Below are 26121 nucleotides of genomic sequence, written 5' to 3'. Positions count from 1 at the left end.
ATATTACTGTTTTTGCTGTACTCCGGATCAAATAAATGCAGCCTTGGTGAGAAGAAAAGACTTCTTTATAAAACATTAAAAATCTTACTGCCAAAAATCTTGAATTAAGTATTTTAAATTAATTCTTTTTCTTTTTAAAATTGTTTAACTTTTACATTTTTATGTTTTTTATTACATTTTTAGTGTTTTATTATATTGTTTTAATTTTAAATTATTATTTAAAATGTACATATTTCTGATTTAATGAATCATCATTGCTTTTCATCAACTCATAAGCCCTATTTTGAGAAACCCTGATCTGAAACACATATGAAATATGAAAAATAAGTTCAACCTGAATCTAATTGCAAGTGAAACCCAGCAATTGGGTGAAAAGACTGGACCAAAGCTGTCTGTTATTGTACTTTATAATGCAAATGATAATCCTGAATATGTGCTGACATGCAAGCAGCTTTCAGACAATCTCAACTGTGTCTTACTGCATTAAACTGCCATATTTTATTCTCTCATGAGACACAAATATTAAAATCCTCATTAGCAGGGGAAAAATATGAAATATTAAAAGCACATGAATGGAGGTGAACTCCTGCACACTGTGGTATTTATATTTCTTCCTCTGGCACAAAAATAATGAATCATTCAGATGCTTAAAAGCAATCATTTCATCTTTTAATTCTGATTTTGAAAAGTTAAAAAGAGGCTAACGTAAGAGAAATGATGTGCCAAAAAGTGTTTTTGTTTGTTTGTTTGTTGAGAAGCACATGAAATGCATCAAAGATGATGTTCTGATCTGCTTTATTAATATTAGACATGCGGCAATACATGCACTTATTCACTGTCATCTTAGATTGTGCAGATTTGCACATTAATAGTCTGTGTGGAACTGATTAAACTCCTCTGTGAAGTTTTAGTAAAGTGAGAAATTAATAATAATGAGAATTATGTGAGAAATCCAGGTGAATATTACCTCATCTAACAAAAACATTATGGTGCATTTTCATATATGATGTACTTTGTTGGAACAAATTGAAATGCAAAATAAAGAAAAGAAAAAAACATGAGTTTTGTCCTTTTTAATAAGTTCTTATATAACTAATTATATAAACAGCATTATATCCAGTGCTTTATTTTTATTTAGCTTGAGTATTCATATTTTAATGATTTTTTTGCATGCAATAAATAAATAAATGAATACTAAGCACTGTCTAGTACTTTATTTTATTTTACTTGAATATTAATATTTTTAATAATTCATTATTTTTCCATGCATTAAATAAACATCTGCTATTGTGTTTATTTATTTATTTATGATTTGCACATTTAATTTATAATTTGCACATTACCATTTGTAATGTAATGTTCAATGCATTTTTAAAAATAAATAAATAAAAATTAATTAAAAATACTAAGCACTGTCTAGTGATTTAAGTAATTAATTTATTTATTTATGAATTATACATGTACAATTTGCACATTGCCATTTGTAATGTTTAATAGTTTTTAAAATAAATAAATAAATAAATAAACAAAAACAATACTCACTAAGCACTGTCCAGCACTTTATTAATTTATTTATTCATAATTTGCACATTTAATTTATGATTTGCAAATCGTCATTTGTAATGAAATGTTCAATATTAAAAAAAAAAAATAATAATAATAATAATAAATAAATGCTTAAATAAATACTAAGCACTGCCAAGTGCTTTGTTATTTATTTACTTGATTTTTTTTAATGAATTATATTTTTTCCATGCATTAAATAAAGCAATGTCTGCAATAATGTATTTATTTATGATTTAATTTTTAAATAAATAAAAATAAATAAAAAATACTCACTAAGCACTATCCAATGTTTTAAGTATTTATTTGTTTGTTTGTTTGTTTGTTTATTTATTTGTGATTTACACATTTAATTTATGATTTGCACACTGCCATTTGTAATGTTTCATATTTTTTAAATAAATAAATAAACTAACAAAATACTCACTAAGCACTGTCCAGCACTTTATTAATGTATTTCTTCATAATTTTCACATTTCGTTTATGATTTGCAGATCGCCATTTGTAATATAATGTCCAATCAGTTAAAAATAAATAAATAAATACTAAGCACTGCCCAGTGCTTTATTTATTTATTTTATTTATTTATTTTACTTGAATATGCATATTTTTAATGTATTAAATAAAGCAATGTCTGCTATTATAAATATATATTTTTTATTCATTTTTTTTATGATTTGCACATTTCATTTGATTTATATATTACCAATTGTAACATAATGTTCAATGCATTTAAAAAAAATAATTTTAAAACATTAAATACCTAAATAAATAAATACTTACTCAGCACTGTCCAGCGCTTTATTAATAAATTATTTTATGATTTATGATTTGCACACACTGCCATTTGTGATGTTCAATTAGTTTTTTAATAATAAATAAATAAATAAAAACTCACTAAGCACTGTCCAGCACTTTATTAATTTATTTTTATTTATGATTTTCACATTTAGTTTATGATTTGCACATTGTCATTTGTAATGTTTAATAGGTTGTTTGTTAATAATTAAATAAATAAACAAACATACAAAATACTCACTAAGCACTGTCCAGCACTTTATTAATGTATTTCTTCATAATTTGCACATTTCATTTATGATTTGCGCATTGCCATTTGCAATGTAATGTTCAATACAGTTTTTTAAAAATAAATAAATAAATAGTAAGAACTGCCCAGTGCTTTATTTTCTTTTATTTATTTATTTTACTTGAATATGCATATTTTTAATGAACTATAATTTTCCATGCATTAAATAAAGAAATGTCTGCTATTGTGTATATATTTATTTATTCATTTATTTATTTATTTTTTATGATTTGCACATTTCATCTGATTCGCACATTACCAATTATAAATAAAATACTCACTAAGCACTGTCCAGCGCTTTATCAATGTATTTATAATTTGCAGATTTAATTTATGATTTGCAAATCCCCATTTGAACAAATAATTAAAAAATAAATAAATACTGTCCAGCACTTTATTGATTTATTTTTTATTTATGATTGTCACATTTAATTCATAATTTGCACATTGCCATTTGTATTGTGCAATACGTTTAAATAAATAAATAAAAGCATACATAAATAAAGCGGTGTCTTTTGCTTTATTGTATTTCTTTTCTTTTAGCTTTCATTTTAAAATTCATATATTTTTTATATTATTTTTAAGTTCAGAGGCTGCCCTCTAGTGGAACTGCGCACTGGACAGACGATCAAAAGCGTTCATCCTCTCTAATGCAATCCTTCAGTTTATTTGTGACTCAAATACGATTTGTAAAAATAAACCTGTACTTTCATGTTCTAAAAACAGAAACATCAAAAATCACAGTTTTCTCCGCGTATGACCCATTTTCGCTGTCTGTCAGACGGCATTAAGACCGCGCGGAGGAGTCTGAGGGCGCGCGCCACGTCCACGAGCGCTCACCTGCAGCGGGGTGTCGCGCGCGCCGTGAGGTGGAGGAAAGGGGCTGCGCGCTCCCGTCTACGGCCATGCTGCCCGGTTACAGCGCGGCGCGCGCCTAAAAACCGCACACGCCGCACTCGTTTAAGGGCGTATCGGGATTTTTTTTTTTAACACCGTCTCAATAGAATTACGCGTTTGACCAGGATTTTCCAGTTCATCCAGGTTTTTTTGTCATTGTTGCACGCAGACAACAGCTGGCGCCTGGACTGAGTGACGCGGTCATTTACTGCTCAACCGAATCATCTGGAATATTTCCCAGGACCGGTTCGAATGGCCGCGAGCGTTTTTTGACGCGCGTTCGAACGCGACGAGTAAACGCCGGGCGCAGCGCTCGCTGCTTTTGTGTTGATGCAAATGATGCTGTTGGAGCGCGCCGTGCGCCCGGTAAACGCGCAGCGGGGAGAGCGGCGTGTCCGCTCGGGCTGATGACAATAGCGGACTTAAGCGATCATAGTGGACGATAGAAAAAAGAAAGAAAAAAAGAACGTTTGCGAAGTCGGTTAACGCGAAGGAAAATGTCTCTCAGCAGGAGCATCGAGCTCGAGCACTTTGACGAGCGGGACAAGGCGCGTCGCTCCAAGCGCGCGGCGGGTTCGGGCGGCTCGGGCTCCCAGCAGGGCTCCAGGGCGAGCAGCCTGGTGCCGAGCCCCGCTCACAGCGCCAACTGCAGCTTCTACCGGACGCGCACGCTCCAGACGCTCAGCTCCGAGAAGCGAGCCAAGAAGGTTCGGTTCTACCGGAACGGTGACCGGTATTTCAAGGGTCTGGTGTACGCCGTGTCCAACGACCGCTTCAGGTCCATGGACGCGCTGCTGGCCGAGCTGACGCGCGCGCTCGCCGACAACCTGCACCTGCCGCAAGGTGTGCGCACCATCTACAGCGTGGACGGCATCAAGAAAATCACGAGCCTCGAGGATCTCGTGGAAGGTCAGATATTAACGGGCTCGAAGGGTCACAGCGGTAATTACGAGTCTATAGAGGATGAAGGTTGCGGGTTAGAAGCCCTTTAATGGTCTATTATAAGTTCAAGGTTCCTTTGTCACATACTAGGCTACATTACATAGTGAAAAAATGTATTATGATATTAATATATTAACATATTATTATTATTATTATTATTATTTATAATATTATACAGTGCTGTTTTAATATAGTAATATTACAAATTATTAAAGCAAATTAAATTTAACATTAACGTTACATTATATGTAATAATAGGCTATATGATATGTTTGTAGAATTAAAATTAATATATTATTATACATGTTATATAATATATATAATTTATATATTTCATATATATTTAATTACAATTTCTAAAATATGTTAATTGTGACCCTGGACCACAAACCAGGGTCACAAATTTAAAATAAAGTAAATAATTTTAAAACAAAACATAAAAATGTAAAATTATAATAATTATAAAAAAATAAAAAAATATTAAAATTTAAATTAATAATTTTAAAAGAAAAATGTAAAGTAAATAATTTTAAAACAAAACATAAAAATGTAAAATTATAATAAATATTTAAAAAATAATAAAATTTGAAAATATTATTGTAAAAAAAATAAAAATAAAATATTTTCGAAATACAAAACTAAAATGAAGTAAATAATTTTTAAAGAAAACATAAAAATGTAAAAATATAATAAATATTAATATATATATATATATATATATATATATATATATATATATATATATATATATATATATTAAAGTTTAAATAAATAATTGTAAAACCAAAATGTAAAATTAATGTAAAAATAATTTCAAAACAAAACACAAACATGTCAAATTAAAATAGATCATTTTAAAAATAAAAACATTTAAAATAAAGCACTCACTAAAAATGTAATATTTCACTTACCTGCATGGCATGTGTCCATTAACTAAAATATGTTAATTGTGACTCTGAACCACAAAACCAGTCATAAGGGTACATTTATTTTTTAAGTTGAGATTTTATACATCGTATGAAAGTTGAAGAATACAATTTCCATTTAAGTATTGTTTGTTAGGACAGGACAATATTATAAAAATCTGAGGGTGCAAAAAAAATCTAAATATTAAGAAAATTGCATTTAAAGTTGTCCAAATGAAGTTCTTAGCAATGCATTTTACTATTCAAAAATACGTTTTGTTATATTTACGGTAGGAAATTTACAAAATATATTAATGAAACGTGATATTTACTTAATATCCTAATGATTTTTGGCATAAAAGAAAAATCGATCATTCTGACCCATACAGTGTATTGTTGACTATTGCTACAAATATAACCATGCTGCTTAAGCCTGCTTTTGTAGGCCAAGGTTTAAATATATTTTTATTAATGTATAAATAATAAATAAATTTGAGGGAACCCTGATGGAGAGACTAGTTTGAGATGATAACCACGTTCCATTGACTCATTAGCTGCTTGAAAATCAAGTCGAACCAGCTGGAACATTTACATTTAGTCATTAAGCAAATACTTTCATCCCATCCCATCATAAGCAATTTATTGTAAGAGACAATAACCCTCGTGAGTCACTGGACTTCAATAGGAGGATGATTTGTTGCTCAGCACAGCAGCTTGATAATGAGCAGTTTAACCCAACTAATGACCAGCCCATCATCTCAATTCAGAAGCGCACTGAATATGAATGAAAACGGGGTCATGTTTCTTTTTTATGTGGAATAAATAAATAATTTTAAAACAAAACATCAAAATGTAAACTTGTAATAAATATTTTAAAAATAAATAAATAAAATATTAAATGTAAATAAATTATTTAAAAAGAAAAATGTTAAGTGTAAAATAAAGTAAGTAATTTTAAAACAAACATAAAAATTTAAAATTATAATAAATATTTTTAAAAAATCCAATAAGTAATTTTAAAAGAAAAATGTAATATTAAAATAAATATTTTCACACAAAAAATACACAAAATGTAAAATAAAGTAAATAATTGTAAAACAAAACATAAAAATTAAAAATTATAATAAACATTAAAAGAAAAAAAATATTAAAATTTGAAAAAATAACTTTAAAACAAAAATGTTACATTGAAATTAATATTTTAGAAATACAAAACTGTAAAATAAAATAATTTTTAAACAAAACATAAAAATGTAAAATTATAATAAATATTTAAAAAATAAAAAATATTAAAATTTAAATAAATAATTGTAAAACAAAAATGTAAAATTAAAAATAAATATTTTCGAAACAAAATGTAAAATAAAGAAAATAATTTTAAAACAAAACATAAAAATTTTAAATTATAATAAATATTTTAAAAATCCAATAAGTAATTTTAAAAGAAAAATGTAATATTAAAATAAATATTTTCTAATCACAAAATGTAAAATAAAGTAAATAATTGTAAAACAAAACATAAAAATGTAAAAATATAATAAATATAAAAAATAAAAAATATTAAATTTAAAAAACATAATTGTAAAACAAAAATGTAAAATTAAAATTAATATTTTAGAAATACTAAATGCAAAATAAAGTAAATAATTTTAAAACAAAACATAAAAATGTAAAATTATAATAAATATTTTAAAAATAAAAAATATAAAATTTTAATAAATAATTGTAAAACAAAAATGTAAAATTAAAAATAAATATTTTCGAAACACAAAATGTAAAATAAAGTAAATAGTTTTAAAACAAAACATAAAAATATAAAAATATAATAAATATTTTAAAAAATATATAAAAATTTAAATAATTAATTGTAAAACAAAAATGTTAAATTAAAATTAATATTTTAGAAATACAAAATGCAAAATAAAGTAAATAATTTTAAAACAAAACATAAAAATGTAAAATTAAAATAGATAGTTTTAAAAAAACACTCGAAATAAAACACTCACTAAAAAATGAAATATTTCATTTACCTGCATGGCATGTGACGATTAACCAACATCTCAAAAAAAAAGAAGAAAAAAAAAATAATAATAAAATAAATATTATATTCATACCTTAAATAAGGTTTGTCCCATCATGACAATTAAGCAGATTTACCTCCCATTCTAATCACTGCAATGGAAAAAGATATCATTATCATAATTGTAAATGAACATGCAAAATTACACAGAATTTTTTTTTTTTAAATGTCCAAATGCATTGAAAATTAGGACTTTGCATACTTAAATAGGCATTATGTTTACGTAAAACAATATAATAAAAAAAATCTTTTGATATATTTACGGTAGGAAATTTACAAAATATCTTCATGCAACATGATCTTTGCATAATATCCTAATGATTTTTGGCATAAAAGAAAAATTGATAATTTTGCTAAAAATATACTGTGAAATGTGGTCCTGGGTCACATTTATTTTGCATTGCAAAAGTTAGAAGTTTGTTGGTAACTGTGATAACGTTTATGCTTTTTTTGTGAGTGGGGTGAAATGTGAGCCGCTTGTGTTTTCATGAACACTTGTGTTAATCGGTTGAGCGAGTCTGAACGATTTAAGCTCAGATTGTGAACGCTCAGTCACTTCAGATGGTCTGCTGAATGATTCATTAGTGAACCACACACACACACACACACACAAACACAAACACACACATGCAGTGCTGCAGTGGCTCTGATTGATCAGTCATTAGCTCTGACTATGTGTCCATCTGAACTCAACATCCATTACAGCGGCACACAATCAATAGCATCAAGCGTTTGAGCTCATGTGCTCTTACCGACAGTTCCTGCAGCACGACTGACAGACGTGTGTTTGAGAGTTCAGTCACATCTGTGGTCAGGTCAGGACAACCTGAGGCAGAAAACCTTCTGGACGTTCCTACTGGAGGACTTTTAAGTTGTAACAAGCAGCAAAACTGTTTTCAATGTTCATAAAAATCAGAAATGTTTCTTGTGGAGCAAATCAGCATATTTGAATGATTTCTGAAGGATCATGTGACACTGAAGACGGGAGTAAGGATGCTGAAAATTCAGCTGTGCATCAAAGAAATAAATTACATTTGAACAGATATTCACATAGAAAGGAGTTATTATAAATTCAAAAAATATTTCAATTTTTTTTTTAATGTATTTTCTATATTTATTTATTTAACAAATGCAGCCTTGCTGAGTGGAAGAGGCTCCTTCAAAAACAGTAATAAATCCGAAATATAGCTGCTTATTACTGGGGTTTCAAGCGCTTTAAGGCATTTAAACACAAATGAAAAAAGACGTTACTTTTTTTTTTTTTTTTTGCAAATACATTTTACCATAGAAACATTATGTTTTGTCTTGTTATAGTTCCATCTGTGGTCCGATTTCCTTAAAACTTTGCATGCTTGTTTAGAATGACCTGTTGTATGTGCTCACCAGGTTTCACAAAGTTTTGAGTTTCCTTTTGGCTTTATAGGATTTTGGGTAAATTCGGAGAGGCCCCTTTTCTAAACGACCCTGTTATAGCTTTCCAAAAGGTACATTTCAACATTTTTTGATAATTATTGACCTAGAGAAGACGGAATATTGTACTGCAGTGTTTTTAGTGAAAAACCTAGGACTCTTCTCAATCATTTAACAAATGGTTTGATTGACAGCAGTGGTTCTAGAGGCAAAACTGTCCAGAATGAGGATTTCCATCTTAGAATACGAATATCGTGTGTATGTGTGGAAAAAAAAACTGAGCAATGCACAATCATTTACACCCTTGAAAAATGCAATATAGTCCCGAAGTGGCTTTTAAATTTCTCACAGACCTTTGGGGCCATGAGCCAAACAGGGGCACTGAGTTTAATTCCGATCGAATAGGTGCTCAAACTTCGTCTGCCAATAACGGCCAAGTTTTTTGACATACACAAATGTCCTTGTACACAATTGTGGCACTTTGGACCAAGATCGTGCACAGCATTTCCTTTTATTGAGCTCCTACATAAGTGTTCTGAGTTTGGTGAAGATATCTCATTCTGTTCAGGAGTTATAGGCATTGTACTAAAAGTGGCCCTGCCCCTTTCCAACATTTTGGCATTTGCAACAGTGAGTCGAAAGACTTTTTTGATAATTATTGATATTCACTCTCCAGAGAATCGTTCTGTACTGGTTTGGTTCCGATCAGGTGAAAAACCTAGGACTAGTTTGCAAAAGTAGGTTTTGCAAAAAATCCAAAATAGCCCAAAATATTGCATGCATTTTGTCTGGCGTGAGCCAAGGATCCCAAGACCATTGAGTCTGCGATTGACGGTTTAAGAGTTGTGAGCGATTTCGTACTTTTGATCGCTGTAGTGCCTCCGTCAGGCCGATTTGGGTGAGATTTGGTGTCGTTGTTGGCGGTGTGAGTACTACCATTCCTCCAAGTTTCAAGTCTCTACAACTTACGGTTTGGTCTGCACAATCAGTTTTACGTGGAGATCACTGGTCCGTGATCACTCTAATAATTACAATAGGCTTTCAGCACTACTGGCTTGAACTCCTAATTATTCTAGACTTGTGACCAGTAGTGAATGACAGCAGTGTAAGCATGACGTGCTGAAACACCACCAAGTGGCCAAGTTCTGTGTTTTCTTTCCTGCAACCTCAGATTGAGCTCTTGCATACGTGTTCTGAGTTTGGTGAGGATATCTTATTCCGTTCAGGAGTTATAGGCATTTTACTAAAAGTGACCCAGCCCATTTCGTTTTGGCGTTCCTTTGCAGTGAGTCGAATGGTGGCCAAGTGTTTTGACATACGCAAATGTCCTTGTACACACTTGTGGCACTTTGGACCAATATTATGCACAGTGATTTTCGGGTTAATAGGACAAATAGTTGTGTAGGTATAGCCATTTTTCCCTTCATTTAGCACCACCAAGTGGCCAAGCTCCACAATTTTTGTCCTGCCATCTCAGATTGAGCACTTACATCAGTGTTGACAGAGATATCTCATTCTGTTGAGGAGTTAGGCATTTTACTAAAAGTGGCAGGCCCTTTCAAACGTTTTGGCTTCCCCTTATGACGGTGAGTCGAAAGTTTGACTTTTTTTTTTTTTTATAATTATTGATATTCGCTCTCCAGAGATTTTTTCTGCACTGGTTTGGTTCCAATCAGGTGAAAAACATAGGACTAGTTTTTAGTCCAAAATACCCGGAAATGTCACTTGAGTCTGTGACTGACGGTTTAGGAGTTCGGTTTTTAGGCGATTTCGTACTTTTGATCGCTGTAGTGCCTCCGTCAGGCCGATTGGGGTGAGATTTGGTGTCGTTGTTGGCGGTGTGAGTACTACCATCCCTCCAAGTTTCAAGTCTCTATGACTTACGGTTTGGTCTGCACGATCAGTTTTAGATGAAGATCACTGGTCCGTGACCATTCTAATAATCACAATAGGGTTTCAGCGCTATGTGATAGAACCCCTAATTCACTGATCTCAAACTCAATTCCTGGAGGGCCACAGCTCTGCACAGTTTAGCTCCAACCCTAATCAAACACAGCTGATCCAGCTAATCAAGGATTACTAGAAACTTCCAAGCAGGTGTGAGTTGGAGTTGGTTGGAGCTAAACTCTGCAGAGCTGCGGCCCTCCAGGAATTGAGTTTGAGACCTCTGCCCTAATTATTCCCAGTAGTGCATGACAGCAGTGTAAGTATGACACGTGTAGGAGCTTCACGCCGTCGTCGTACAGCAGATATTTGACTCAAACATCTGGCGTGTTTGACCTTGAGGAGCTTGACGTGATCTTGAGCATCACAGATGTTTGACAGGTGCATCTGTGAATCAGCAGAAACACGTTCAGCTGCTTGAGTTTTTTTCTGGATGCTGAGATGAGTTTATGCGTGAGCCGCTGGATTACAGTATTAAAGCAGAGACGCAGACAGATGCAAACGCTCACACCTGCCACACACTGATGCTGATTTGACCCCGGGGTCGCGTTACTATGGTGATCGGGGTCAATGGGCTGACTGAATGAACCTGCTGTCAGCAGAAGGATCAATTGCTGCATCAGCATCTTCAGACTCGCTTCACAGCTGATGAACTCCAGCTGATCCGTATGGATTGCTTTTGCAAACTTAGCAACCACACAGAACATTCTAGCAACCATTAAACAATTTTGACTTAAAATTTTTCCAGATGTCTATCACAGGGTTTCCAAAAATGCAGTTTTTGAGTTTGTGAAAATCTTATAACTCAAATAGAAAACATTTTTTTTTAAAATCATTTAAAGTGAAAAATATCTAATTAAAATTAAAATTAAAACAAAAAAAATCTATATAGCTGTCATTTATTTTTATCTCAGTTTTATTTTTTAGTACTTAAACCTATTTTAGTTTGTGTCCAACGAGACATTTCTAATTTTTCTCTTAAATTCTGTTCTGTTAAATAATTTAGAAAATATAATTTAATTTAATTTAATAATTTAGTAATAAAACAAAAATGTGACATTAAAATAAATTATTTAAAAATTAAAACATGTAAAATTAAAGTTAAAATTAAAATAATTTAAAAATGATAACAACAATGTAAAATTAAACCAATTTAAAAATAAAACCTAAAAAACCTACAGAATCTACAGAAATGGGTTTAAGTACTAAAATGACTAAAAATAAAACTGAAATTAAAAAAATTAAAGCTATAATTTATTTTTATTTCAGTTAAGTTCAGTTAACCTATTTCTGTTAGCTGCCAAGGCACCATTTCTAATTTTTGTTTACATTTCGTTAAATTATTAAATGATAATACTAACTTAATTTAAGTTAAATAATTTAATTTCAATTAAAAAAAATAATTGAATGTAATTTAATTGAAGAATTTATAAATAAAACACAAAAACTGTAAAACAAATGTGAAAAAATAAATAATTTAGGATTCAAAAAATGTAAAATTAAAAAAGATTTTAAAATGAAAAATTTAAAAATAAAGCAATAATGTAGGTAAAAAAGTTAAAGCAAACAAAAATATAAAATTATTATATAATGTTAAATTAAAATGAATAATTTGGGGGAAAAAAACAACAACATGGAAATTTCAAATTAAAATCATCTTTAAAAAAAACAATAAACACATTAACTATTTTATTTGTTAACCTGCATCAGAGAACTGAGAACATGAGAACACAAGAAATGTGTTGTCAAATTACTGAAATGTTAGCTTAGATTAAATCAATAACTATTTAAGCTTGATGTGTCGGTCTGATGTTTGTAAATGTTTCCTAACCCGTCGTGCTCTTGCCGTAGGTGAGAGTTATGTCTGCGCCTCCAATGAGCCCTACAGGAAGGTGGACTACACCAAGAACGTCAACCCCAACTGGGGCTCGCGGCTGGCGGGGACAGGGCTGGGCGTAGGGGCCGTGCCGGTGGCCGGAGCTGTGCGTCCAGTGCCTCAGCGCGCACTGGGGGACTCGAGGGAGGCAAAGGACTTCATCAAACCCAAACTGGTGACGGTGATCCGGAGCGGCGTGAAGCCCAGGAAGGCCGTGAGGATCCTGCTCAATAAGAAGACGGCACACTCGTTCGATCAGGTGCTCGCAGACATCACCGAGGCCATCAAACTGGACTCTGGCGTGGTGAAGAGACTCTACACGCTGGACGGCAAACAGGTGCGGCTGCAAAAAAAACACATCAAGTAGATCAGCACAAACCCTTTTCCCAGCTTAAATTTTTAATTTTGCTCATATTTTTTATGAGGAAAGATAGACAGATATAGTGATGAAAGCCAAAATATTAAATGTCATGGATGAATAGCTACTGAGTTATCCACTATTTTGTAAAGTGAGATGTCAAAATGGCAATTTTCACCAAAATACAGGGGGTAAAAAGGACTTCAGAAAGATGGCAGCATCATAATGTTATTTTTACACAGAGATTGGTAGCTCTAGTAGTAAAATCTGTTGACTTTAACAATCTTTGTTGCATTATGTGCCAATGGTGACCAATCAAAAATGGGGAAACAGCACTTTTCATGTTCTTTCTCGGAAGTTTGCATGCCTGTAACTCAAGAAGTGTTAAAGATATCTTAATGCCCTTTTAGACAGTATGTCCTAACAAACTTTCCTTTTGGCATCTTTATTTTTAATGCCCTATGAGATTTGGTTCCAGAGATATTGGAATTTCAATATGGCTCCAGGAGTAAATCATTAAAATATACACATTTCAGTGGTCCAACACCAAATGTGGGCCAAATGTCTTTTCTTTTAAAGAGGAATTTCTGAAGAACAAATAATGTTAAAACTAAAGATGTATCTTGTTTACTTCTGTCAAGACAACAGCATTGAACATAGAATTTTGAGTGCCATAAATATTATTTTCCCAAAGTTTGCTTGCCTGTAACTCAAAAAGTATAAAATATATCTTAATGCCCTTTTAGATATGGGTCTTAACAAACTTTCCTTTTGGCATCTTTATTTGTAATGCCCTATGAGATTCGGCTCCAGAGATATTGAAATTTCAATATGGCTTCAGGAGTAATATCATTGACCTCCCTCTACAAAACAGTGGATTACTCAGTAAATATTCATCCATGACATTTAATATTTTGGCTCTCATCATTATGCATGTTTATCTTTCTTCAGAATAAATACTAGCAAAATCTAAAATTTGAGCTGGGGATATTAAATGACATTACTGTTAAACAGTCAGATGAGTCTGTTAATGCTGATCGTCTTAAAACGGCCACATGTCAATTTGTTAATCAGGCTGATCAATAATCATCTATTAGTAATACATCCTGTTCATTGATTGTTTCGGGAGTGTTTGCATTTCCTTAAGAGACTCAGAATCAATAGTAGAGTGTTAGTGTTTAGTACTATTTTTATATTATTATAGATTAAAAGTTGATTGATGAAGGTTCTAATTTATTTCAGTTGTAATTTTTTTTAAGTTTACAACCAAAATGTAAACTTCAAAAAAAAAAAAAAAAAAAAGTAAATTTAGTCAATTTAACATTAATTATTGAATATAAAACAAAATATAAAATTAAAATAACCATTTTTATAATTAAACAAATGATACTAAAATAAAGACAAAAATATTTAATATAAAAAAGTACAATTAAAATTAATAAATTAAAAAGAAACTGAAAAATGATACATTAAACTGTTTTATATTCAAATAAATAATACTGAAATTAACAAAAAAAATTAACCAAATGCAAAATTAAATTTGTAAAACTTACTAAACATTTTAGTCAAATTAATCATCTTAAAATAAAACAAATGAAAAAAAAAGTATAATTTAAAAACAAAACAAAAATATAAAATTAAAATAAAGGAATTTTTAAAAATGACTTATAATTAATTATAAATAAAAATAAATAATTAAAAAACAGAACATAAGTGTAAAATTAAAATAAATCACTTAAAAATAACAAAAAATAAATATAAAAAATAAAGGTTTTACAATTAAACAAAAAATTAAAATTTAAAAATAAATAATAAAACAAAACAAAAATGTAAATGTAACAAATTTTATATAACAGAAAATATAACATTTAAATAACCCTTTTTTATAATAAAACTAATTATACTGAAATGAAGACAAAAAAATTTATATAATAAATGCACAATTAAAATTAATAATTTAAAAAGAAACTGAAAAATTTTACATTAAAGCATTTTATAATAAAACAAATAATATTGAAATGTAACAAAAATAAAAAGAACAAAGAATTATTTTAAACTAAATGCAAAATTAAATTTTTAAAACTTACTAAACATTTTAGTCAAATTAATCATCTTAAAATAAAACAAATGAAAAAAATGTATAATTTAAAAACAAAACAAAATATAAAACTAAAATAAATCACTTTAAAATAAGGATATTTAAAAAATTACTTATATTATAATTAATTATAAATAAAAATTAATAATTATAAATAATTAAAAAACAATATATAAATATGTGTAATATATAAAGACAAAACATTTTAGAAAGCTAAAAATGTATTATTTTATTTTATTTATTATTATTATTTATTAATTTAAAAGCTAAAAAAGACAAAATATAATTTGATATAAAGACAAAAAATTTTTTAACGATTTTTTAATAAAAGAAATGTAAAATTTAAATGTATATTTTAAAAGAAATTTTACAAAATGAAACAAAAAATAAACTATTATTTTAAACCAAATGCAAAATTAAATTTTAAAAATGTAATGTAAAATACGCTTAAAAATAAGGATTTTGAAAAAACTACTTATATTATAATTAATTCTAATTAAAAAACAGAACATAAGACAAATTAAAAACAATCACTTAAAAATAACAAAAAAATAATATAAAAAATAAAGGTTTTACAATTTAACAAAAATGTAAAATTTGAAAATAAATAATAAAACATTAACATATTTAATGCCCAGTCCAAGTACCTAATATATCTCACTGTAATTTATATTTTGTATAATATAACAGTGTGTACATACATCACAAAAATCTTAAATCCTGAAATTTCAGTCACAAAGCATCATATGACTTACAATATAGTGCTTAAGTCACTGTTATGATGCTTTAATGTCATATTTGGAGCTCATTAATGCTCTCTTATCAAATGCAGACGAGCAGCGTGAACATTATCACTGCAGAACAGAAGCATCTCAGAGAGTCAGAAGTGATGAGAGAATGTGAGACTGACGACTGATGGACGGAGACGCACTGAATAATGAATGAGACGTTCAGCACCAACGCCTCTGTCTCAAATCTAGACTGCATTAATGCTATGATTCACTGAAACATGTCAAATTAAAATACGTCTGTAATTAAACATAAAAATGTGAAATGAGCATAGAATTATAAATAAAACAAGACATTGCAAAATTAAAATAAATGAAAAAAAATGTAAAAAATGTGAATAATTTTAAAACAAAACAAAAATGTACATTTAAAATGAATTATTTAATATAAAACAAAATATGCAATTAAAATAAAATATAATAGTACTTCAATGATTTTAAAAAAGCACTGATGTACAGTATTGTGCAGATTTGGTCAATCAGCTGATATTTGTCCATTTCGATGCCAAACACTCGTCTGATGAACATCAGTTATATTTTAGTAATATTTAGAATTAGCTTTTGATTTTTTCAATTTTCATTTTAATTTTAATTTTATTTAAAGTTTTTTTAATCTTGTTTTTGTCATTTTAGTTTTTTAAATATTTATATTTAGCTAAAATATAAATTTCATTTTGGTTTTTGAATTAGGTTTTATTAATATTTTTCAGGTTTTCATTTTTATTTGAAAGTTTTATTAATTTTAGTAGTTTAGTCATTTTTTGTAAGTTTTTTCCCAGTTTAATTCATTTTTTTATGTATTTTAAATTTATTTTTTATATTTTTTATTTAGTTTTATTTTAGTTTTTATTTTAGTTAATTTTAATACTTCACATATACTTTTAATACTTTTTGTCATTTTCAATATTTTTTGTTTAAAAAAATCTATTTATTTTCATTTTACTTTTTAAATTATTTTTTAGAAAATTATTAAACAATTATTTAAAAATGAATAAAAAAAACTAAAACTGTAAAAAATGTAAATAATTTAAAAACAAAACAAAAATGTAATACAGGTCCGTGTACTTTTTCGTTCATTCATTATTCTATTTCGGAATGAAAGATGAAATTTAAAAAAGGGTGCAGCTTGGTTTTTTGTTTAAAAGAAAAAAAGCAGAAATGGCTGTATTTTGTTTTCCAAATGTACTGCTGTCATCAAATAATAGTAATAGACAATTGGACGCATTTCCGATCGTTTTTTAATTTGTAATATTTATTTGTACATTTATTGTATTTCATTTGAATGATCCTATCTTTACCCGGACGTAAATTACACCGTCGTGCGGGTATCAGTTATTATAGTCTAGTAGTATTACTTACTAAGATCCATATTACTATCACACGAGCCAATGGCAATTAAATGCACGGATGCATAGTCAGATAATGAATGAAATACAACTGTTCACCAACAGAAGATTGTATTTGACTCATGCTGCATACGCAATGACAATTATGCCTACTGTAAATATAGATTACAACTACGATTAGAGTTGTTTGCATAAAATGCACCGTGAACATTCACATGTTTGCCTAGCTGTGAGAGGCTACAATTTATCTCCATTAATACTATTTTCTCAATTCTGCGCATATATTTTCACTAACTTACATCAATTGCTCGATCAATATTATCATCACATATTTTACATTTGTAACTGTAGGTACCACAAACAATTTAATATAGCTAGGTTTGTGTATTTTTACAGGTAGTAAAATACTGTGTGTGCTGCTTATAAACACCAGAGAGATAATGATTCATGAAAAAGATGGTCTTTCTTTACTCATCTCACTTGCACAAAATAAATGCAGTAATAGAAATTACAGAAACGCACAAAATACACTGAAATACACTGAGAATTATATGCATTTAAAAATTTGGTGGGGTTGAAGTCATCCCCCGGATCTTCTGCATCCACTCAGCCGTACGCAGCATCAACAGGGAATGCGACGAAACGGTACAAAAATGCACACAACGATGAAGTGCTGAGTCTGTCACACTCTGAAAGTCTCCTCTCTTGAATCCTAAAAACACTCAATGTGAAAAAAATATATCTGTGGTAATTGTGACCCTTTAAACAACATGTAATGAATCTGATCCATGATTTTGTCGTGGATATGAATTTCGCTCCGTGCACAACATGGCGACCGTTGACGTTCGAGTGTGTGGGCATCGCGTTATGTGTGCCTCAATCCTGAGCGAGTAGGCCCTAATTGTAAGTTTTGAGCACAGAGAACTATATTTTGCAAGCACATTACATTATATTTTGAACAGAAATTAGCAATCGCAAAAAAAATTCGTTTGAGCAAAGAAAAAACGATTCCGTGCTTAATAAATGTATTTGCTATTATCCATATTAACGTGCAATAATAACCCCTCTCACGCAGTTTACTCAGGTGCTCTCTCACAAACTTTTAAGTTAATAATAATAAAAAAAAAAAACACTTACCAAAATGTGTTTTAATCCATTAGTCTCACTGTAGTCATTATTTTTTTATTTTTTTCAGTAAGCTTCCGGGATGGTGTAGATAGTTCCACAGATATCATATAATAAAGGATTATCCTATATGGATATGGATATTTATCAGTGATGCGCGGGTCAATGTATAAACAACCTGAACCCGACCGACATTTTCAACTAACCCTCCCGCAACTCCGACCGCAAAAAAAAAAAGTCAATATTGTACCCGACCCAATTCCTGAGCCGCATGTTTAGGATATTTGCGACTGACACCAGCGATTATAGGCTATATGCGGTGGAGATGCGTTCACTGTCAAACATCATTCGGCAATAATTAGGTAATTTTGTCAAAAGTAATGTGATTACAAGAAAAATACAGATTGAATACAGTTCTTGTTTTATTTTGTCTTTCCTTTATACAGATTTAAATAGTTTCATTTTCTCCGATGTTAAATATGATCAATAATTATTTTATTTCGATCTACAGTGTAATAAAAGTTTAGAAAAAGATTAGCCTATAGCCCTAAATATATATAGACTACAAATTCCTTTTTTCTTAAATTTTAACTTCTAAAAATTATCAAGAATATTAAATCAATTTAATAGGCTTAACGAATTTTCTTATACAAACATAGCGAATGCACTTCAAGACGAAGTTTTGCGTCAGCATTTATTCAACAGTTAATAACGCTCAACATTCAAAGTATAAATATTATTGAGCCAATAAAGTGTAGGTCTATGTATTCCAATTGAGTCTAGTACTATACAAATTATAAAGGTTTAATTGTTCATTTCTGTTCAAAATATAATGTAATGTGCTTGCAAAATATAGTTCTCTGTGCTCAAAACTTACAATTACTAGCTCAGGATTGAGGCACACAAATAACGCGATGCCCACACACTCGAACGTCAACGGTCGCCATATTGTGCACGGAGCATATAATTCTCAGTGTATTTCAGTGTATTTTGTGCGTTTCTGTACTTTCTATTACTGCATTTATTTTGTGCAAGTGAGATGAGTAAAGACCATCTTTTTCATGAATCATTATCTCTCTGGTGTTATGCGCAGAATTGAGAAAATAGTATTAATGGAGATAAATTGTAGCCTCTCACAGCTAGGCAAACGTGTGAATGTTCACGGTGCATTTTATGCAAACAACTCTAATCGTAGTTGTAATCTATATTTACAGTAGGCATAATTGTCATTGCGTATGCAGCATGAGTCAAATACAATCTTCTGTTGGTGAACAGTTGTATTTCATTCATTATCTGACTATGCATCCGTGCATTTAATTGCCATTGGCTCGTGTGATAGTAATATGGATCTTAGTAAGTAATACTACTAGACTATAATAACTGATACCCGCACGACGGTGTAATTTACGTCCGGGTAAAGATAGGATCATTCAAATGAAATACATAAATGTACAAATAAATATTACAAATTAAAAAACGATCGGAAATGCGTCCAATTGTCTATTACTATTATTTGATGACAACAATACATTTGGAAAAGAAAATACAGCCATTTCCGCTTTTTTTCTTTTAAACAAAAAACCAAGCTGCACCCTTTTTTAAATTTCATCTTTCATTCCGAAATTGAATAATGAATGAACGAAAAAGTACACGGACCAATATATAAAGACATTTTAGGTATATAAATGTTGATATAAGATAACATTTTAGAAAGCTAAAAATTGAAAAAAGATAAAATATAATTTGATATAAAGACAAAAAATTTAAACGATTTTTTTTAATATAAGAAATGTAAAATTTAAATGTATAATTTTAAAAGAAACAGAAAAAATGTAACAAAATGAAACAAAAAATAAACAGTTATTTTAAACCAAATGCAAAATTAAATTTTAAAAATAAAATGTAAAATACAAAAAATACCAGAATAAAATGTAACATTTAAAAACTGAACAAAAATATCAAATTAAAATAAATCACTTCATAACAAAGAATTTTAAAAAATTACTTATAATTAATAATAAATAATATAAATAATTTTAAAACAGAACATAAGTGTAAAATTAAAGTAAATCACTTAAAAATAAAAAAATAAATAAATCTAAGGTTTTACAATTAAACAAAAAATAAATAAATAATGAAACAAAACAAAAATGTAAATTTAACATTATTTAATATAAAACAAAATATTAAATTAAAATAACCCATTAAAATAAATCAAATATTGAAATAAAGACAAAATTCAAAACAATTATTTTAAAAAAGTACAATTAATCATTTTAAAAGAAACAAAAAATTGTTAAACTGTTTTATAATAAAACTAAAAATATCATTTTAATACTCATTTAAATACAAAATGCTAAATGTTTTTAAAAACAAAATCACTTAAAAAATAAATAATTAAAAAAGTACATTTATTATAAATATAAAGAACGTATTAATTATAAATAAAACAATTTTAAAACAGAATTTAAGTGTAAAATTAAAATAAATATCATTTAAAAATAACAAAAATTAAATATTAAAAAATAAAACATTATTAATGCAAAATTAAAATAAATAATTTTAAAATATAAACAAATGTCAAATTAAATTAAAAAACAGGTTTTACAATTAAAAAAAATGTCAACTTCAAAAATAAACAATACAACAAAACAAAAAAGTGAAATTAACATTATGTAATTTTTTATTTTTAAATATTTATTTTTTTTACAAAACAAAATCACTTAAAAATAAATTAAAAAGTACATAAATTATAAATATAAAGCATGTATTAATTATAAATAAAACAAATAATGTTACTACAGAATTTAAGGTTAAAATTTAAAGTAACAAAAAAAATATTACAAAAATAAAACATTATTAATGTAAAATTAAAATAAATAATTTTAAAATATAAACAAATGTCAAATTAAAATAATTTTAAAAAACAAGGTTTTACAATTAAAGAAAAATGTCAACTTCAAAAATTAACAATACAACAAAACAAAAATGTAAATTTAACATTATCTAATTTTTTATTTTTAAATATTAATTAAAAAAATAAAATCACTTAAAAATAAAAAAATAAATCTAAAAAATAAAGGTTTTACAATTAAACTAAAAAAATAAATAATGAAACAAAAGAAAAATGTAAATTTAACATTATTTAATATAAAACAAAATATCAAATTAAAATAACCCTTTAAAATAAATCAAAAATTGAAATAAAGACATAACAATTTAAAACAATTATTAAAAAGGTGTAAATTTAACATTACATTTTTTTTTTAAATATTTAATTTTTTAAAAACAAAATCACTTAAAAATAAAAAATAAATAAATAAAAAAGTACATAAATTATAAATATAAAGCACGTATTAATTATAAATAAAACAAATAATTTTAAAACAGAATTTAAGGGTAAAATTTAAAATAACAAAAAAAATTACAAAAATAAAACATTAATGCAAAATTAAAATAAATGATTTTAAAATATAAACAAATGTAACATTTTAAAACATAAAAATAAACCAGTTTAAAACAAATTTAAAAGAAACACTAAAAGCGAGAGTTGTTTTTAGCTGCGTGAGCATTAGTGGTTATCAGACGCAGCAGTTTGTGCAGTGAGTGTGTCAGTAAATTACAGAGCTGTCTGAGTGTGAAGGGCTAATAGTGAGTGTGTGTAAGACTCCGCCTCCTCCCGTCAGTCTGGCCAGTGTGTCTGCTGGCCGGTTGCCGTGGTAACCTGCGTTTCCCCATTGGCCCGAGTGAACGTGCGAGCAGTACAGTGAGCGCGAGCTTCATCTGTATGCCGCGCGCCTCTCGCTGCAGACACACAGGGCTTCCCTCAGACAGAACCCAGATCCACAAATCAAGAGAAGGATGGAAATATATAAATATACACACGTCTGTGATTTTCTGCCGGTCGCTCACGGCAACTGTCAATCAAACTCTAATAGCTGTAATCAAGATGTCATGTGACCCGTGATGATGAGGATCTGATCTCCACAACAGTAATTTGGTTCAACTTGATGTACTAAAATAACTAAAACTGAAATAAAAAGGAATTTGAAAAATAGACATATCGAAAAAATATAAGAAAAACTCCCAAAAATGAAACCTAAAAATATCAATCAGTAGAAACTATAATAATACTCAGTGATTTTAAAATAACACTATTTAGATGAATGTGCGGATATTTGTGACCCTGGACCACAAAACCAGTCTTAAGTCTCTGGGGTATATTTGTAGTAATAGCCAAAAATACATTGCATGGGTCAAAATTTTTGATTTTTCTTTTATGTCAAAAATCATTAAGAAATTAAGTAAAGTTCATGTTCCATGAAGATTTTTTGTAAAATTCCTACTGTAAACATATCAAAATGTAATTTTTGATTTGTAATATGCATTGTTAAGAACCTAATTTGGACAAATTTAAAGGTGATTTTCTCAGTCTTTTTGATTTTTTTGCATCCTCAGATTTCTGATTTCAAATAGATGTATCTCAGCCAAATATTGTCCTATCCTAACAAACCATACATCAATAGAAAGCTTATTTATTGAGTATAAATCTCAGTTTTGTCAAATTTAACCTTATGACTGGTTTTGTGGTCCAGGGTCACATTTGTCCATTTTAATGTTTAATACTCATCTGATAAACAGAAGTGATATTTTAGTGTTGTATGTATTAATATTTTGAATTAGCTTTTGATTTTTTTAATTTATTTTAATTTTAGTTACAATTTTTAAAATCTTGTTTTGTTTTTGTGATTATTTCTAGGTTTTTTTTATATTTCTATTTAGCTTAAATGTATTGCAATTTCAGTTTGAGTTAGTTTTTATTATTACTTTTCAGGTTTTCATTTTTATTTTAGAATTTTTAGTAGTTTACTAATTTTGAGATGCGTTGCCAGTTGTACTAGTTTTTTATTTAAAAAATACTTATATATAAACTAAAACTAAATAAAAATATCTTAAAGTATTTTTTCAAACTCAAAAACTGAAATTAAAATAAATTTAAGCTAAATAGAAATATTTTATTAATGAAAAATACTGAACATGACAAAAAACTTTTACATTTTATTTATTAAACATTTTAAGTATTAAAATGACTTTTGAAAATTTAAATAAACTAAAACTAAATAAAATGATTTAAATTTTATTTTTGATTTTAGTCATTTTAATACTTAAAATGTTTAATAAATAAAATGTAAAAGTTTTTTGTCATGTTCAGTTGTTTTTGTTTATAAAATATTTTTATTTAGATTAAATTTATTTTCATTTTAATTTTTGAATGGGCTTTTATTACTATTTTCCAAGTTTTCATTTTTATGTTAAAGTTTTTGAAATTTTAGTTGTTGTTTTTTTTTCAGTTTTGATTTTAGTCATTTTAATACTTCAACTTATACGTTTTGGTCATTTTCAGCAGTTTTTTTTTTTTTTTTTAATATTTCTATTTAGCTTAAATTGATTTTCATGTCAGTTTTTGAAATAGCTTTTATTTTTATGTTTTCTGTTTTATTTCTTTTTAAAGTTTTAGTAATTTTGTTTTTATTTGCCCATTTAATTAGTTTCTTTTTATATTTAAAGTTTAGTTTTATTTAATTTTTTAAGTAAATACATAAAGTAAGTGCTATTTTTGTTTCTGGAGTGGCCAAATTGCTGTCATAATTTATTATAACATAAAAATATATTATATGTATTCCAATTTTTTAAAATTATATTTTGTACAATTGTTTTAAAGTGTTGGCTAAAAATTCAGCTCAAACTACGCAGTGATTGAGTCTCTGTCTCTGTGTGTCTGTAGTTGACAAGTCTGCAGGATTTCTTTGGTGATGACGATGTTTTCATCGCATGCGGTTTGGAGAAGTTTCGTTACGCTCAAGACGACGCTGCCATTGGACACGCGGGGAAGGGCGCTGCAGCTGCATTTGTTAATGGTAAGATGAGCACACACACACACACACACATATATACATACATATATATATATGACCAGTAATGTGAGAAAATTCACCAGCCAATTTTTTTTTTACCGGCCATGAAACTCTTTTTGCAAAAACAGCCAATTACTTAAATTATATGCATTTATGCTGTAATTACTATGTTTTCAAGTCAGACCATGTTCATATTTACTGCAAACAATGAGCTGCCACTTTAATTCAGAGCGTCCAGCACAGCAAAAGTGGCCTGCATACTATGCATCCATACTATCCATAAAATAGTACTTTTTCAATGCTATTTAATACTATACTATTTAATTATTAAATACAAGCCTCTTGCTAAAACACAGAGAACCGTCATGACTTTCTGATGTTTGCGTTCCGTTTATCATGTTTGCAGTCCGTTCCGGCTTAAGCCCAGGTATGTGTCGCCACGTTCTCAGGTTATGAAGAATAAAGAAGGGAAAAGCTAATCTGCCGAAACAAAGCAGCACCAGCAATATTATCTCAGGTGAAAGTTATAGAACCGTGTCTAAAGACAAGCTGGCCATTACACTGTTCTGACTTTATCAGCCCGTTTGTATCCCGTTATTTGATTCGCTCTTGTCGCTTATGACAAAACAGCTAACCAGTCACGATCATCTCATCTTCGGAAAAGATTATTTTATTCCCTTACGTCAGAAACAGCGAATCACTTTAAAAACTGGCTGTTGTTCTTATTACAATGCATTTGGCAAAAGTATTACCTGCCAACTGGCGACTAGCACGGTTACATACACTTACATACGCCAACGCTGATTTTTACTCTCATCTGGTCTTGGCGAGTGTTAATTTTAGGCCCTGTATATATATATATATATATATATATAGACCATACTTACACACTCCCGTCTTCTCTGACTAACAGCACACCTGTCTGTCTGTCCATCTGTCTCTCAGAGTGTAAGAAATCACGGCCGTCAATCCCGCCCAAACAACTGTACACAAAAACTCTGGCGTCCCGCGTTCCAAATCACCTGTATCTGGTAAACGCTCAAACACACACACTCCCAATACTCATACACTCAAATTCCCCCCCACACACACAAACACTCAAATCTCACATAAACACGCTCAAATACCACACACACACACACACACACACACACACACACACACACACAAATTACTCACATAAACACGCTCAAATACACACACACACACACACACACACACTCAAATACTCACACACGCTCAAATACACACACAAAACACCCACTCAAATACTCACATAAACACGCTCAAATACACACACACACACACACACACACACACACACTCAAATACTCACATAAACACGCTCAAATACACACACACACACACACACACACACTCAAATACTCACATAAACACGCTCAAATACACACACACACACACACACACACACACTCAAATACTCACATAAACACGCTCAAATACACACACACACACACACACACACACACACACTCAAATACTCACATAAACACGCTCAAATACACACACACACACACACACACACACACACACACACACACTCAAATACTCACATAAACACGCTCAAATACACACACACACACACACACACAACCCACTCAAATACTCACATAAACACGCTCAAATACACACACACACACACACACACTCAAATACTCACATAAACACGCTCAAATACACACACACACACACACACTCAAATACTCACATAAACACGCTCAAATACACACACACACACACACACACTCAAATACTCACATAAACAC

The 26121-nt window shown here is 29.2% G+C and overlaps 1 pseudogene; it reads left to right on the top strand.

Annotated features, from left to right (window-relative positions):
- The first annotated feature begins 3654 nt into the window (after positions 1–3654).
- Positions 3655–26121, top strand: part of LOC141290686 (serine/threonine-protein kinase DCLK2-like) — a 39168-nt pseudogene continuing 16701 nt past the window's right edge.

The sequence above is a fragment of the Garra rufa genome, chromosome 18 (genome assembly GCF_049309525.1).
Source record: "Garra rufa chromosome 18, GarRuf1.0, whole genome shotgun sequence".
NCBI classification, from domain to species: Eukaryota; Metazoa; Chordata; class Actinopteri; order Cypriniformes; family Cyprinidae; genus Garra; species Garra rufa.
Note: the sequence above shows the minus strand (reverse complement) of the source record. Positions and strands in the feature narration are given on the sequence as shown.